The sequence below is a fragment of the Aythya ferina genome (assembly GCF_964211825.1).
Source record: "Aythya ferina genome assembly, chromosome: 2".
Taxonomy (NCBI): domain Eukaryota; kingdom Metazoa; phylum Chordata; class Aves; order Anseriformes; family Anatidae; genus Aythya; species Aythya ferina.
The window spans coordinates 105016718-105030770 of record NC_140297.1 but is presented as its reverse complement, the minus strand read 5'-3'; the positions used below and the strand labels follow the sequence as shown (position 1 = coordinate 105030770).

At 36.4% G+C, this 14053-nt stretch overlaps 1 long non-coding RNA gene across 1 annotated transcript in view; it reads left to right on the top strand.

The window, feature by feature from the left end:
• Positions 1 to 14053, top strand: part of LOC311430942 — a 56641-nt gene that overhangs the window by 41310 nt on the left and 1278 nt on the right. Inside the window, exons 2-4 of the long non-coding RNA XR_014689129.1 lie at positions 918 to 970; positions 5703 to 5782; positions 13441 to 13485. This is a non-coding gene — a long non-coding RNA (uncharacterized lncRNA). The remainder of the gene's footprint in view (positions 1 to 917; positions 971 to 5702; positions 5783 to 13440; positions 13486 to 14053) is intronic.

The window sequence follows — 14053 nt, the reverse complement described above, 5'->3', positions numbered from 1 at the left end:
CCAGATCGAACAGTGACCAGTTAACTATCTGCCACAGTATCAAGATTGGTATAAACTGCTATTTCCTATGCTCTAAAAAATAGTGCTGGGAGATGAACTGTTTGCTATCAGCCTAAATAATAGCTAAGTGATTGACTACATACTTAATCATCCTTCTTGATAAAATGTTACTTGGGAATAGAAGTATGGGGGAAAAAATAGATCTCTGAATATTTGTGTCCATCTATATTCTATATTAAACAAAGTGCAATTATTTCTCCCATTCCTCCAAATGGTATAGGGTTAGACAGATTCAATTTATTGGACCAATTATTGAACATGTTATATTGTTGGACAGATTTAATTTATTTAACAACAAGCAAATAAAACATCAAGACAGAGAAGAGCAAAATGGACAGATATAAAAGCATCTAGACTAGGATTAATCAGTTGTTCAGAATGCCCTTGAGACATTCCATCATATTAGACAATTTATTCAACTCTTAAGAGTTCCACTGTTATGATCAGAGATGAACAGATTATTGATAACAAATATTTTAATGGATGAGTTTAGTCTCTTTAGATCAAGAATTGCGTGTGGAAAGATTCTTGAATTTAGCAGTTTGGTTTTACTCAGCAGTGTTGGTTTCTTTCTTTTTCTTTCCTACTATTATTACACTGTGAGGAATATACTATAAATATTTTAAATCCAAGATTGGAAGTTGGGCCTGTATTATTAGTTGCAGTTTTTCATATAGCTTCATTATCCAGGTCTGATTGTTACATTTTCCCTTGTGAAAAGGCATATGACTGAGGAGGCCAAAGAACAGAAAGTATATTTCAGATTGTTAACATCTGCCTGGACCACAAGATTTTTTTTGCACTCATAATTTCTAAAATCAGCAAGTTAACGTAAGATTTTTATGGCTGTGTTTCAGGTGTCAGACTTGTTTTCCTTCTACCACCTGCATGATCTGCTTGTGAAGGGAAAGTCGAAGCTCTGCTTTTCTAATAGCAATGTTTTAGGCTTACACACTAGGGCTATGTGTAAAGATGATCACATGATACAGTGAAATGTAAAATGAAAAAGTATATATAAGGTTTATGACAACTCTGGTATAAGCATCTGAACGTACAACTTCAAAAATGATTTTCAATTTAAATGGAAAGCATGCAGATTTTCATGGCAGCCACAAAATGAATAATGGCTTTTGAAACTTTAGCAAGTATTAGAGCATATCATATAGTATTCTCCTGAACTTGGAAAATTAAGGAAGAAACTAAAGACAAAGATGGATGAAAAAAAGAAAAGCATTATTTACTTTGAAAAAGAAAATGGTGTTGCTCTGCATTTTTCCCAAGAAATCTGGCTATTAGGAAATTAGCCTATCTTTTCTTTCTCTTCTCAGTTCAGGTTTTAATTGGCATTCTGCATCCTTGCTTGTTTTCTGTTGGAACTGTTACTTGTTAGAGTGTTTTACTTCCTTCCCTATCTCAAAAGTGTTTATACTTCTCTTTTGATTGTGTTTAGTGCCATTTCATCTGTGTTTGCAATTTACTCTGCTTCCATATTTGCAATGTACTCTGCTTTTCTGTTGGATTTTAAGTATGTTTGTCTAGCTGATTATGTGATAGACCTTTTTTTTTTCTTTTTTTTTTCCTTTTTTTTTTTTTTCTTAATTATTGTAATTTCTTTTTGTGTGTATGTATGTGTGTGAAATGGTGCTTTAGAACAGTTTAGTATCAATACAACAGAAGCACCATTCATTTACAATCACTGGAGAGAACTTCCATTTGCAGTATGGGAGAATCTGCAAGAGAAAGAGGTAAGAGAGAGAAATACAGCTAAACAAAAAGGGATAAATGAACATGAAAGATTTCTTGAGCTTCAGAATTCTGAGCCTGGAAATGAAGTGCAGCTGTGTGCACTCATACATCTGGGGGCAGATCTTCTTCTTTAGCCTAGCTCATTCTAAATGCTGAGGGCGAGCTAGTGGAAAGGAAAGAAAATTACAAATATTTATTGCAAAGATTGCAGCAAAGGAAGACAGAAAGAGGACAACTGCAGAGAAAGAGCCAGGAAGAAGAAGGATATGTATAGAAGTGAATATAGAATACAACACAGAGAGATATGTGGGGGGCATATTAAAAAAGAAAAAAAATCATGAATTAGAAACCTCGTAGGGAACAAAGCTTGGTAATACGAAACTAAAAGCCTCCTCCTTTCATTTATATTTAACTGAAAAAAAAGGCAGGAAGAATTTCAGCAAGCCAACTTTTTCATTTCTCCAGAAGATTACTATGCTGTTTTATCTAGGATTGTGATAGAAGTTACATTTTATATTCCCTTTATATTTTGGCAGGGAGCTGACACTTTGTTATTTACATGCATTATGTGGTTATGTTTCATTACACAGTATAATAATATGACACAGCTAAATGACAAAGTCCCTGGTGAACATTTTAAGCGGTACACATCCCAGGACTGCAGTAAACAGGCTAAATTACAAATTCATGGACTGGTGAATATGGCTATTCAGCGATATAGGAATGGTTAATCTTAATAGATAATATGTTCTGCTGAAAGGGCATGGGCAATAGGACAGGGCTTTATTTATTTATTTACTTAAGGTAAGGAACATCAAGGAAAGAATACACAAATGTACTTAAAACACAAGGCAGAAGAAACTTTGTAGTTGTCCAGAGTCAGAAAAAGGCTACAGACATTAATTATGATTTCACCAGTATCTTCTACAGTTTCTAAATAAAGGAAAATGGTACTCACAGGTTAACTGCAAATTAAAGGTAGGATTTAGGAATGAAATACTGATATTTTGTTAGCAATTAATTATTCAAAAAGCTCAGTCAAATATAAATAACTGTCCCCAGAGTCTAAGCACGGATTGTGAACTCGATCTGTCTGCCTCCATCTATTATCCTCCTTGTCACCTTCCCCTGCCAGTAACGTCTACAATGAAGTCACACCGTTTTCATCTTCAGCAAATGGTATGTCACTCCTGTTCCTGACTTTTGGTAAAAACTGCAGAAAAATGCTGTGGATGGTGAGACTGTGAGTTAAAGCAAAAAGCCTTATAGACCTTTTTTAAAATTAATTTTTACTTTCTAACATATGGATTGAGAAGTTTGAAGGAACAAGGGAAGAAAAATGCCAGGTAGAGAAATCAAGACAAAGAAATCTCTTCCAAACTTTGTATTCAAAATAAACTTTGTTTTCAGGCTTCCAGTTACTCTTCATGTGTAACTACTATTGATTCTACGTGATTATTCTGTAAAGAGAATATTTAACACCCACTTTTACCACAATTGTTTTTGTTTGTTTGTTTGTTTGTTTTATACAGACCATGTTTTTTGAATTTTCTACTGGATACTGAATGCATCATCACTAGTCATGAACCATAACTAATGATCCGGCCATCTCTCACTCTGTATGAAGCTAAGACTGCTGAGCCCCTTAGAGCTGCAGTACGGTTCACTGCAAGCCTCTGAGCCAACAGCATCACAGGTCTCAGTCAAAATAGAAGGGGCAGAAATTATTTTGTAATGTCACAATTAAGGTAACAAAGTGCAGACTGCTGAAAAGAATGAAGTAAAAAATGAATCAAGAAATGCGTTGTTTTGCATGAATTCTTTGGGGTTGTATAAAGAAAGAAAACTGAAGATCTGTAGCCATATGTGTTTAGACAAAAATAACTTAATTACTGTAGATTAACTGAAAGCTGGCTCAAGACTTTAAATAAGAAGTTATGAAAACACCATAGTAAGAAGAGTGTATATGCAGTGTAAGTCAAGGACAGTATATCTTTAAAATCACAAAAGTTATATTCTGCATGCACAATGGCATACCACAACAGGAGTGGTCTGGATGGAGGCATATGACAGAGAAAGTACAAACTGAGTTATAGAGAAATGGATAAAAACATCCAAAACAGTGCAAAAAAGATACAGGTCAGGAAATGTTTGTATGCATAACGGATTCTTGTAAAGAGGCACATCATTAATCATGAAGACTTCAATTACCCTGGCATAGACTAGAATAAAAATCGTGAAATGACTATGGAAAGTTATTTCTGGAGGTAAAATACAGCTATTTCCCTTTAAATCTGCTGAGCAGTCAAGAAGGCCAGACATGTCTTTGGATGTATCCCCAAGAAAATAAGATATATGTGATAAATGAGATAAAAGTTGGTGAAGATTTGATTCTTGTGATCATAGAGCAGCAACATCAAATTGTAGGCACTCAAGAGAATATTCATAAAGATAGTAGTACAGAAATATAGGACTTTAAAAAGGGAAAGCATGAAGAATATGAAATATATCACAAATAGTGTGCAGAATATTAAAAAGTGTGCTAAGTGCATGTTGCAGATAGGGAAACTACTTATGGAAAGAGATGAAAAGAAAAAATTCTGTACAGTAATTTTAAATGATACTGGGGAAGATTCCCAGGTGGTATAGGTATAACTCATTTACTTGGCCATTTACACCAGCTAGAGGTGGCAATGGGCTTAGGTAAGATTAAAATGGAAGAAAACCAAGCAAAAAGAGCATATTTAAAAGTCAGATATGTTGCACAGAAAGGATTATACTAAAAACAAAACAGAAAAAGTAATAGAACAAAGAGTAGCTAAAATGAAGTACATGTATACTTGCCTCTACAGCAATTTGACTAACAGAAAGAGCCTTTATTTTCAAGTATATATATAAAACAGGTATTTTTTTTTTTGCTTATGACTCCTGCTGTTTTTATATATAATTCCATCACTCGTTAAAAACCTCAGATGATAATAAGCTGTATGTAGACAATTTAAAGCAATGTCTTCATGAAAAATATATCAGACTGCAAAGGCTGCTATTAGATTTTATACCGTGTGTCTCTGCTGACTAAAACAACAAAAAGCTGGGTAAAGTGAACGAAGTGTATCTTACAGTTCACATATAAAATACAAACAGTAGGAGGTCTTTAAGCTATTTAAAGAATTCCATGGACTTGAAAAGCCATTCTCAGTGAATCGTGCTGTCTTTACAAACACACTGAAATTATTTTTTAGAGGTTGACATATTGAAAAATTCTATCATACAGCCAGTGTATTAATGTTTCTGTAAAATTTTGTAGAAAAACTAAGAACAGATTTCCATATGAGAATAGAATATATCTTGGCACAGAGCTATATACAAAGCAAGAAAGTGAATCTCTTACTGTAGTGCAGAACTCTATGCTGTGAGAAAACTGCTGAGAATGTGGGAAAAAATGAGAGCAACAACTACACATGCACTTCCTTTGAGAGTGTTTGTGAGATACAGATGCCCAGAGCGAATGAGAGAAAGTTGGATTTTAAAGTTTGAGGTTTCAAAGAAACCTCAATTGGAGTCAGTTCCACTGGAAATAAGACTTTGTGATGATCTAAATGAGAAAGCTGCAAGGCTGACTGAAACACAACTACGTCTCACAAATGTTTACAGCAACAATATTCAAGATGCTGTGATATAAAATGAAAAAGGAACAAAGTTCTAAAAGGGAAGTTATTGGGAAAAAAAATATTTTTGTTGTTATATACATCTGTGAAAGCCATGAAAGTGTCCACATCATCACTAAAAATAAATTTTTAAATGGGAAGCTGTTAGGAAGCTGAGGGGTCTATAATTTTTTAACCTAGGTGAGGGCACTCATTAAATGATGGACATTTCCCTTTGGCTTTTTCCAGGTTGTATCCTATGAAGAAAGGAATTCTGGGCAGGATGACCTTATTAGTACATCTAACAGTGAAGAGGTACAAAGAAATAGGTAAGTAGAAGCCACACTTCAGAGGAGACTGTTGTGATGGAAGGGCTTTCTTCCTTACTTGGAACAGAGCTCATCGAAACCTAGGAAGAGAGCAAAGGTAGAGGACCTGTCTTCTTTAAAAGACAGGGAGGTCTACCGAGCAGACTATTCAGACACTGAGTAGCCATGAGTTTCTGTCCAGGCTTTCAACAGGGTGAGACTCGATTTCTCATATTGCCTTCTTTCCTGCTGCCCCTACTATGTTGTCTTACCTGTTTAACCTCTATAAATAGGCCCATTGGCACAATAACTATAAGCTGCACTAAATAAAGAGGTGAAATGTTGAAAAAGGCCATGAATTGTGAGCCTAACAAATCCCTTAGGGAAATGGAAGTAAAATCTTAAATAAAAAAATATATTCCATGTCAGCATTGGAAAGCCTAAGATAATCATGTGGTTGAAGCTTACTTGTAAAAGCAACCTGTTTTGCATTTAGATGGATGGGAAGCATGTACTTGTGCATCCTTAATCCTCTGTCCCACATCATCTGAATAGCAGAGGACTTCAACTGGACAGTGTCTGAGCTCTCTCAGTTCCTTTCCCCGGGCAGCCTAACCTGAGCTAAAATGAGAGGCAGCTGGTACCTGCTGAGGTTGCACCCTCCAGGGGACTGAAATGTTGTTGGGATGTAGACCCTGGGCCCTATAGTACACATATAGATTCCTACTTACCTGAGTACTTCTGTTTTTGAAGGCAGGATTCAAGTTATTTACAATTAGGCTTTCTACTTTTTCATTTATGCAATGTGCTTGCATATAAAACCACAAATTTAAAAACAAAACAAAACAACATTTCAAGAGAGACAGGTAAAGAACTTTGTACTGGGTGTAGGTGGCCAGGAGTCAAGATCAAGGCTTTGCGGGGCAATCTTTGTAAAGGAGAAGCTGAGGCTGCCACATACTGGACATAGCTAGTTCCCTACCTCAGGGTACAAGATAAGACCATAAAACATAGATGTGGCACCTCTGGGCAAACACATTTAAGAAAGGACAAAAAATGCCACACACGCAGAAGAGAAGGGAGAAAACCCAGGAGAAAGACCAGTCAGACCAAGGTCAGAGAAGAAGGAGGAGGAGAAGGTGTTCCAGCTGCCACAGCCTGTGGAAAAGACCATGTCAGAGTAGAAGCTGTCAAATAACTGCAGCCCATGGAGATCCTATGCTGGAAAAGAGGAAAAGTGTGAAAAGGAAGACTCTTACAGGGAAACCATTATGCATAGATTGCAACATCTCCCTCACACCTCATTCCTCCCTGCACCACTGGGGGCAGAGGGAACAGAAGTGACAGTGCAGTTGAAACTGGGAGAGGATGGAAAGAAGATATTGGATTAACATTTGTCTTTGTTTGTCACTAATTGAATCTGTTTTAACTGACAGTAAATTAAGGTTATTTTTTCCTAAGTTTACTCTGTTTTGCTCGCAATGGTAGTTGTTTGTTTGTTTGTTTTCCTATTTTCTCCTCTGTCCTGCTGATGAGGGGGAATGAGTTAGTGGCTGGGTGGGAGTTTGGCTGTTATCTAGGACTAATCCACTACAAATGTGAAAAACTTAAGGAGAAAACAGAAGACAAAGTCACAATAGAAAAACAAAACAAAACAAAACAAAAACAAAGGTAGTCTTTCATACAGAAAGTGATAGAATTTCTCATACAAGCACAGAGATTTCCACATCCACCCTGTCCTAATGAGCAACTGCTGGTCTCATGCAAAAGTCTTCAAACTGACTGGGAGGGAAAGGGAAAGGGAGAGGTCTCTTGCATTTTTGTGAGTAACTCCTTCCCACCCTTCAGAGTGAGACAAGGTGGAGGAAACAGGCCCTTTTCCTGTTACCTGGATATTTTCCAAGTGTGATTATCACTTTTTGCTTCTGTTCAACCCCTTAAAACAGTAAATTCTGCATAAATGTGCTGTGACTAGATGTACATGGCACATGGCAGAGAATGATTTAAACTTTCAAATACTGATGGAATTATTCCTGTCTTATTTAGATTAACTCTACTCTCTGTTTCTAGCCTTCAATAAAGTTTCATATGGATGTTTCCAGTTCATTAAAAAAAAAAAAAGTCGTCAAAAGTAAGACCTTGAAAATTTCTACTCATCATAAACTGTCACACTAAAAATAATATAAAAGAATTATAAATATCCTGAGTTGGAAGGGTTCCACAAGGATCAAGTCTAATGCAATGACAGAGCTAGAAAGGCCTATGAGACTAATGTTGTAACACATATGTGTTACACAGCCCAAAAAGAAAAGAACAGAATAGGTGATCCACAAATATTTATAATCAGAAAATATACTATCCTCCATAAAACGGATTGTTCTTTGTAATTTACTTTATAATCTGTCAATGTATTTTAGTACTGAGTGTCCTAATGGAGTGTCATAGAAAAGTGTCTGAATTAGGTTAGCCTATAGAATGGAGTGTGATGGATTAAAGTCGATATATGCTATATATAGAGAAGAAAGCTTCAGGCATAGAGCAAAGTTATATAAAGAGGAAGCTGGGCATACACAAACACACACATACAATACAATATTCCTATATCCATGTTTACTTTCAAGAGGTATTTTTCTGAAAAATAAATTACAGCAGTAGGTGAAAAGCCTACAAGGGAATCAGATAGATGAACAGCGCTGCAAAATTCTGTCTCCTGTACAAAGGGAAAGTATACATCATAGTTACTGTCACCATCGACTGTTATAAGGAATCAAAAGCAAGTGCAACTGCTGGGCTTAAAAAAAGAGTAATAACAACTGTCTTAGTGACATTGCAGCTTGTAAGCTGCTATGAGGTTAGGCTGATGGACAGAAAGAGAGCTAGCATATTATCCATAAATCACAGAGCACAAGCAGAGATAGTGCTCCTTGTCTCTTCAGCCAGTCAGGAACTCAACCTGCATTTTCTGTAGTACAAATGAGAAATATTGCATCAGGACAGTCACAGAAACCAGAGTCTACAAGATTTATAGAACATTTTTACTTTTTAAATGCCAATTTGTACTTAGAATAGAGAACACATAAGCTGACTTTAAGTATCAATTACATTACATATGTTATCTAGGATAAATATAATTTTGCATTTGGGAAAATTATACACTCATCAAGTTACTTTTTTTTTTTTTTTTTTTTTTTTTTTTTTGGAATGCCATTGAATAGGTTGGGAGATGAGACTAGGAGGAAAGAAATGTAGAAGAGTTTTTATACTTGTTTTGGTATTGATTACTGGCTCCCAGTAAATTCTTACAAAAATAATTAGGCAGGTACAAACTCAAAAAGGATGTAGAACCTGTGGTGCTACAGGTGCTTTCAACATGTATTTCAAGTTCTAATTTATCAGGTAAGATTTTTAAACAAGAAAATACATAAAGTCCTCAGCATCTCCCAGTATACTTAATGTACTGAGGTGTACACTTAGGTGTTCTAAAGCAGTAGGAAAAGTCAGATAGAAAACATATTCAAAACAAAACATATCAAAATATAATCATCAACAACAACAACAAACACAGAACAGGTCAGCAAAATATGATTCAATTTTTTAAAAGATTGTCCATCAAATCAAAGGCTTGGAAAAATTCTGTTCTGTCCAACTCCCTGTAAATACAAAGTAGTTCAGTGCAACCCTCAGAACCTCATCAGTTTTTATATTTCACAATATAGAATTGTACCTTGTGTCAAGGGCATACAAGGGCAAGAATACATCACTGTCTGAAGTTTTACCTCTCTGACATTCTTATTTTAGACTGTAATAGGTATGCTGAGGTTATCTTTCTAGAATTTAAGAAATCCTTCAGTTTTACTTTCCTTTTTCTTCATGCAACTAGATGATAAAGCACAGATTATTTATTTATTTATTTATTTTTATTTTGTATATCCTGCTCTCAGGTTTTTGTTTGTTTTGGTTTGGTTTTATGCTTCATACATTGCAAGTGGTAACAAAATAATTAGTAATTATCGGAGAATATATTCCATAAAAGAAGAATATAGAGCAAAAAGAAAGAGTTATAAGTAAAGAAATGGTTTTATAGATCTCCCACATAGCAGGCAGATAACTTTCTAACCTGCCAACAGAATTATTCATTACTGAACAAAGTCTACACTTTGTAAATTGGCAAAACTCTTGTTGACTTATAGGCAGTGAGAATTTTGCCTGATAAAGACTTTAGGATATGGCCCTATCTAAACTAGATGAAACACAAATGTTAAATAAGACTTATGACCTGATGAGAGTTTTTGTGCTTCGGGCTGTATTTCCACTGTGTATTTATATATTCAATTTTCTTAATTCAGTAGTTGTTCTTTGGTAGATATATGAGCTGCATATGAGTAGCTGTTTCATTGGTAATGTGATCCTTCTTCCAGTTGCACAGAAACATGAAAGGTAACTATAATTCTATAAGTGATGCTTAGTGTCCATCTCAGTCTATGTGCTATAAACTTTGAGAGAGTACATCATTTTTATAGCTTTCCTGCAAAACCTTTTTTTCCACTCTGACACAAAACATTTTACTATGACTTGCAGCATTTATAAAGAGCTGGACAATTGGGTCCACATGCCACATGGCCAGAAGGCAGAAGTAGTGAAAAAATGTATGAGGAAAAACAGAGAGTAAAAGATTAGAAAAACTCTGTTCCTTATTGTAGTGGGTTTATGTGGCAAGGTTTTGTTAGCAGTGACTCTAGGGCTGTGAAGAATCCAGAATCTGCCCCATGTTAGATAAGGGACCCGCTGCTGGCGTGAGCCAAGCCAATACACAATGTTGTTTGTGCCTCTGTAAGAGCATATTTAAGAAAGGGGTTCAAAAAAACAACTGCTGCACAACTGTAGCTAGGAGAGTGAGGAATGAGAAAATGTAAGAGAGCCAGCCCTGCAGACCCCAAGGTCAGTGAAGCAGGAGGGCAGGAGGTGCTCCAGGCACGCAGCAGCAGTTCCCCTACGGCCTGTGGATTGGGCCCAGGTGGAGCAGGCTGTCCCCCTGCAGCCCATGGGTCCTACATGGAGCAGATCTCCACGCTGCAGCCCATGGAGGAGCCTCCAGTGGAGCAGGTGGATGTGGCCTGGAGGAGGCTGCGGCCCATGGAGAGCCCCCGCAGGAGCATGCCCCTGGCCGGAGCTGCAGCCCATGGAGAGGAGCCCACGCAGGAACATGGATCTTGGAAGAGCTGCTGCCCATGGGGGACCCATGCTGGAGCAGTTTGCTCCTGACAGAGGGACCCTGTGGTACGGAGCCATGTGGGAGCAGTCCTTGAAGAGCTGCAGCCTGTGGCAACCCCACAGAGGCTCAGTTCGGGAAGGACGGCATCCCGTGGAAGTGACCCCACATGGAGCAGGGACAGAGAGTGACTGTGAAGGAGCAGGGGAGATTAAGCATTAGGGACTGACCACACCTCCCATTCCCCATTCCCCTGTGCCTCTCAGGGTGAGGAGTGAAGGAGAGTGAATGGGGAGAAGTTGTTTTTGGTTCCTTTCCTTTGTTTTTCACTTCTCTGGCTTGTTAGTAATAGGCAATAGATTTTACTAAGCTCCCTACTCTGAGTCTGTTTTGCCTGTTATGATAATCGTTGAGTGATCTTCCTGTCCGTGTCTCAACCCTTGAGCCCCTTTTATATTTTCTCTCCCTTTCCCTTTGAGGAAAGAGAGTGAGAGCAGTTGTTGTGGAGCTCAGCTGCCCACCTGAGTAAAACCACCACACTTATCAAAACCTAATTCAAGATTTGCATCACTAATAGCCCATAAACAGTCAATTTATTATTCTTGCAGATGATTAATCATCAACAAGTATATCTTAAAATTCTTAGATAACTTTTCATAAGCATTTCTAAATATTTCTTAAAAATGCATTCAAAATTTCAATGAATTATTTTCCAACATAGGAAGGTAATAAAAGAAAGAATTTTATTTTTGCAGAACAGTTCTGGATGTTCGCCAAACTGTGATTTTGTGATATACAAAAACTGCACAATTCTAGCCTTATTGGCTTACGTGTACTTCCTTTCAAGAATCTGAACAAACCAAAGGTCCTCTTGTTATATTGTATGATTTATCCATTGTAGTTGTATCAGGATTTTCCCTGTGGAGGCAAGACATGTAACATGGGTAGGATGAGGCTAATGTGATGCAAGAGAAAAGTTTAGAGAATTGATGTAATTCCCGAGCTCCAGGAAACAGTTAGAAGGGACTAATGAGTTATTCAGGCTGGTAGGTACTCTAGTCACTGAAAAACAAACAAACTAACAAAACAAACAAACAAACAAAAAAGACAAGCAAACAAGATATCTCTTCTTTTTAAAACTAAATAAGATGTCACAAACATAAGATTCAATGCCACCTCAGCAAAGAGCACTCAAAAATGTTTAACAGATTCAGATATTAAAAAGACATACACACACACACATAAAAATCCATCATTATCTGTGTGTTCTACTCAACTTCTCTAAATGCCCAGGCTTTGTTAAAAATAGGATAGGGACATGGAGTTGAAACTGAATCTCTTATGCTTTAGTTCTTTCGGATATAAACATCTCCTTGTAATTTTAAAACTTGTATCTCTTTCCTTATCATAACTCATTTCATGTGGGAGAATTAATTATCCTAACTTATCACACATGCAAATATGTGAACTGCAACTCATTTTTCCACTAAAGTGGTTGTGGTGAACACAGTTGAATAACCACCCTTAATCAATCTATTAGGTTGTGACTACTTAAAAACTGGATAGTGCATCTTTCAGAACAACTGAACAGAAAAAATCATTTTTCATTTTTTTGTTTGTCTAAAAGAGAGAATACATATGATTATTAGCTGTGATCATCTTAAATCTGCACTTTAAGCTTTATATTGCCTGTAATATATAAAGAACATCTCCCTCAGACTTACAGTTTACCTGAAAAACAAATATAGTCCAAGAATTCTTTTGTATATTTGTTTCATAAATGTATTTATTGATATATTTGGTCTTTCTCCTCTTTTCAGGGCTAATAAAGAGTAACATGTATTGAAGATTATTGAAGATCATAAGCTCATCTTACTTTAAGAGTTCCAGTCAAAAAATAAAACTCCTATCTGATTGACACATTAAGTAACCACATGACTGCACTGAGAAACTGTTTGAATAATATATCATTTGCAAACAAAAATGACAAGTACTGTGTGTAACAATGTGAATCACCAAAGAGAGCACTTTTCAAATTACCTCCTGATTATTTACACAAGTTTAAGAGAAATAACTGTGCATTGTTTGTAAATTAACAACTTTATTTAAAAATAAATTAGCTGGAATAAACACACTATATCACATAGAAATTATATAATTATCCCCTTCCAATCATTAATCAAGAATTATTTTGTATAGGAAAGACATGGGAGAGACGTTTCCACAGAGAGGAGCCCATGGTTACCTTCGCTAAGAAAGTACTATTTCCACACTACATATCACCAATTTATGTTGGAGCTGAGTGTTATATTAAATATAGTGAAATGTATTTTGTCTGCAAAGAAGCTCATGAAATTTCCCATGTTGGCTGGGATAGATTTGATCGGCACTTGAATGAGAAAGCAAATCGAAGAAAATCTCTCAGGCTCAAGGTTGTAACCCAAGCTTTCTTTTCTTTCTTTTCACGTAGAGACCTGCACTGAAATCTCAGATATCCACACTATTCCTGTGTAAGGTAATGCAAATTATATGTGATCATCTTCTGATGGTGTCAGGACCATGTACATGTTAGATCTAGGTCCAGTAAAAAACAATGTTCTGAAATACTCTGTGCACTAAATGACTTCACTTCAGTGAAGCCAGTGGGATCTTCAACTTTGGCTCCCACAGAACTGAGAATTTACTCTGTCTCTTTTAAACACAGGCTCTGTACTGCCTGTGTATGGGCTTTTTATTTATTTATTTATTTATTTATTTTCTTTTAAGATTATCCTTGAAGTAATTACTCATGAAAAATGCTAGCCTTACAATCCTGGAGACCTTCCCTTTAGCTGCAGAGTAGTTTCAGCAAGGAAAAGCTTTCTTGTACTAACATACCACTATGCACCAGCCTCTAAGTTCAGTCTAGTTTCATATCTCTTCAGCTTTGTGGTTTTTTTGCTTTAAGGATGAACATCACACATATGTACAGGTGAACACTACTGCAAAGACTGTAACAACTTTGTCAGAAAAGAGAGCTTATGATGTTTATCCAAATACTGATCTGATTGCATTGCTATGATATTTATTCTATGCCTGTACAT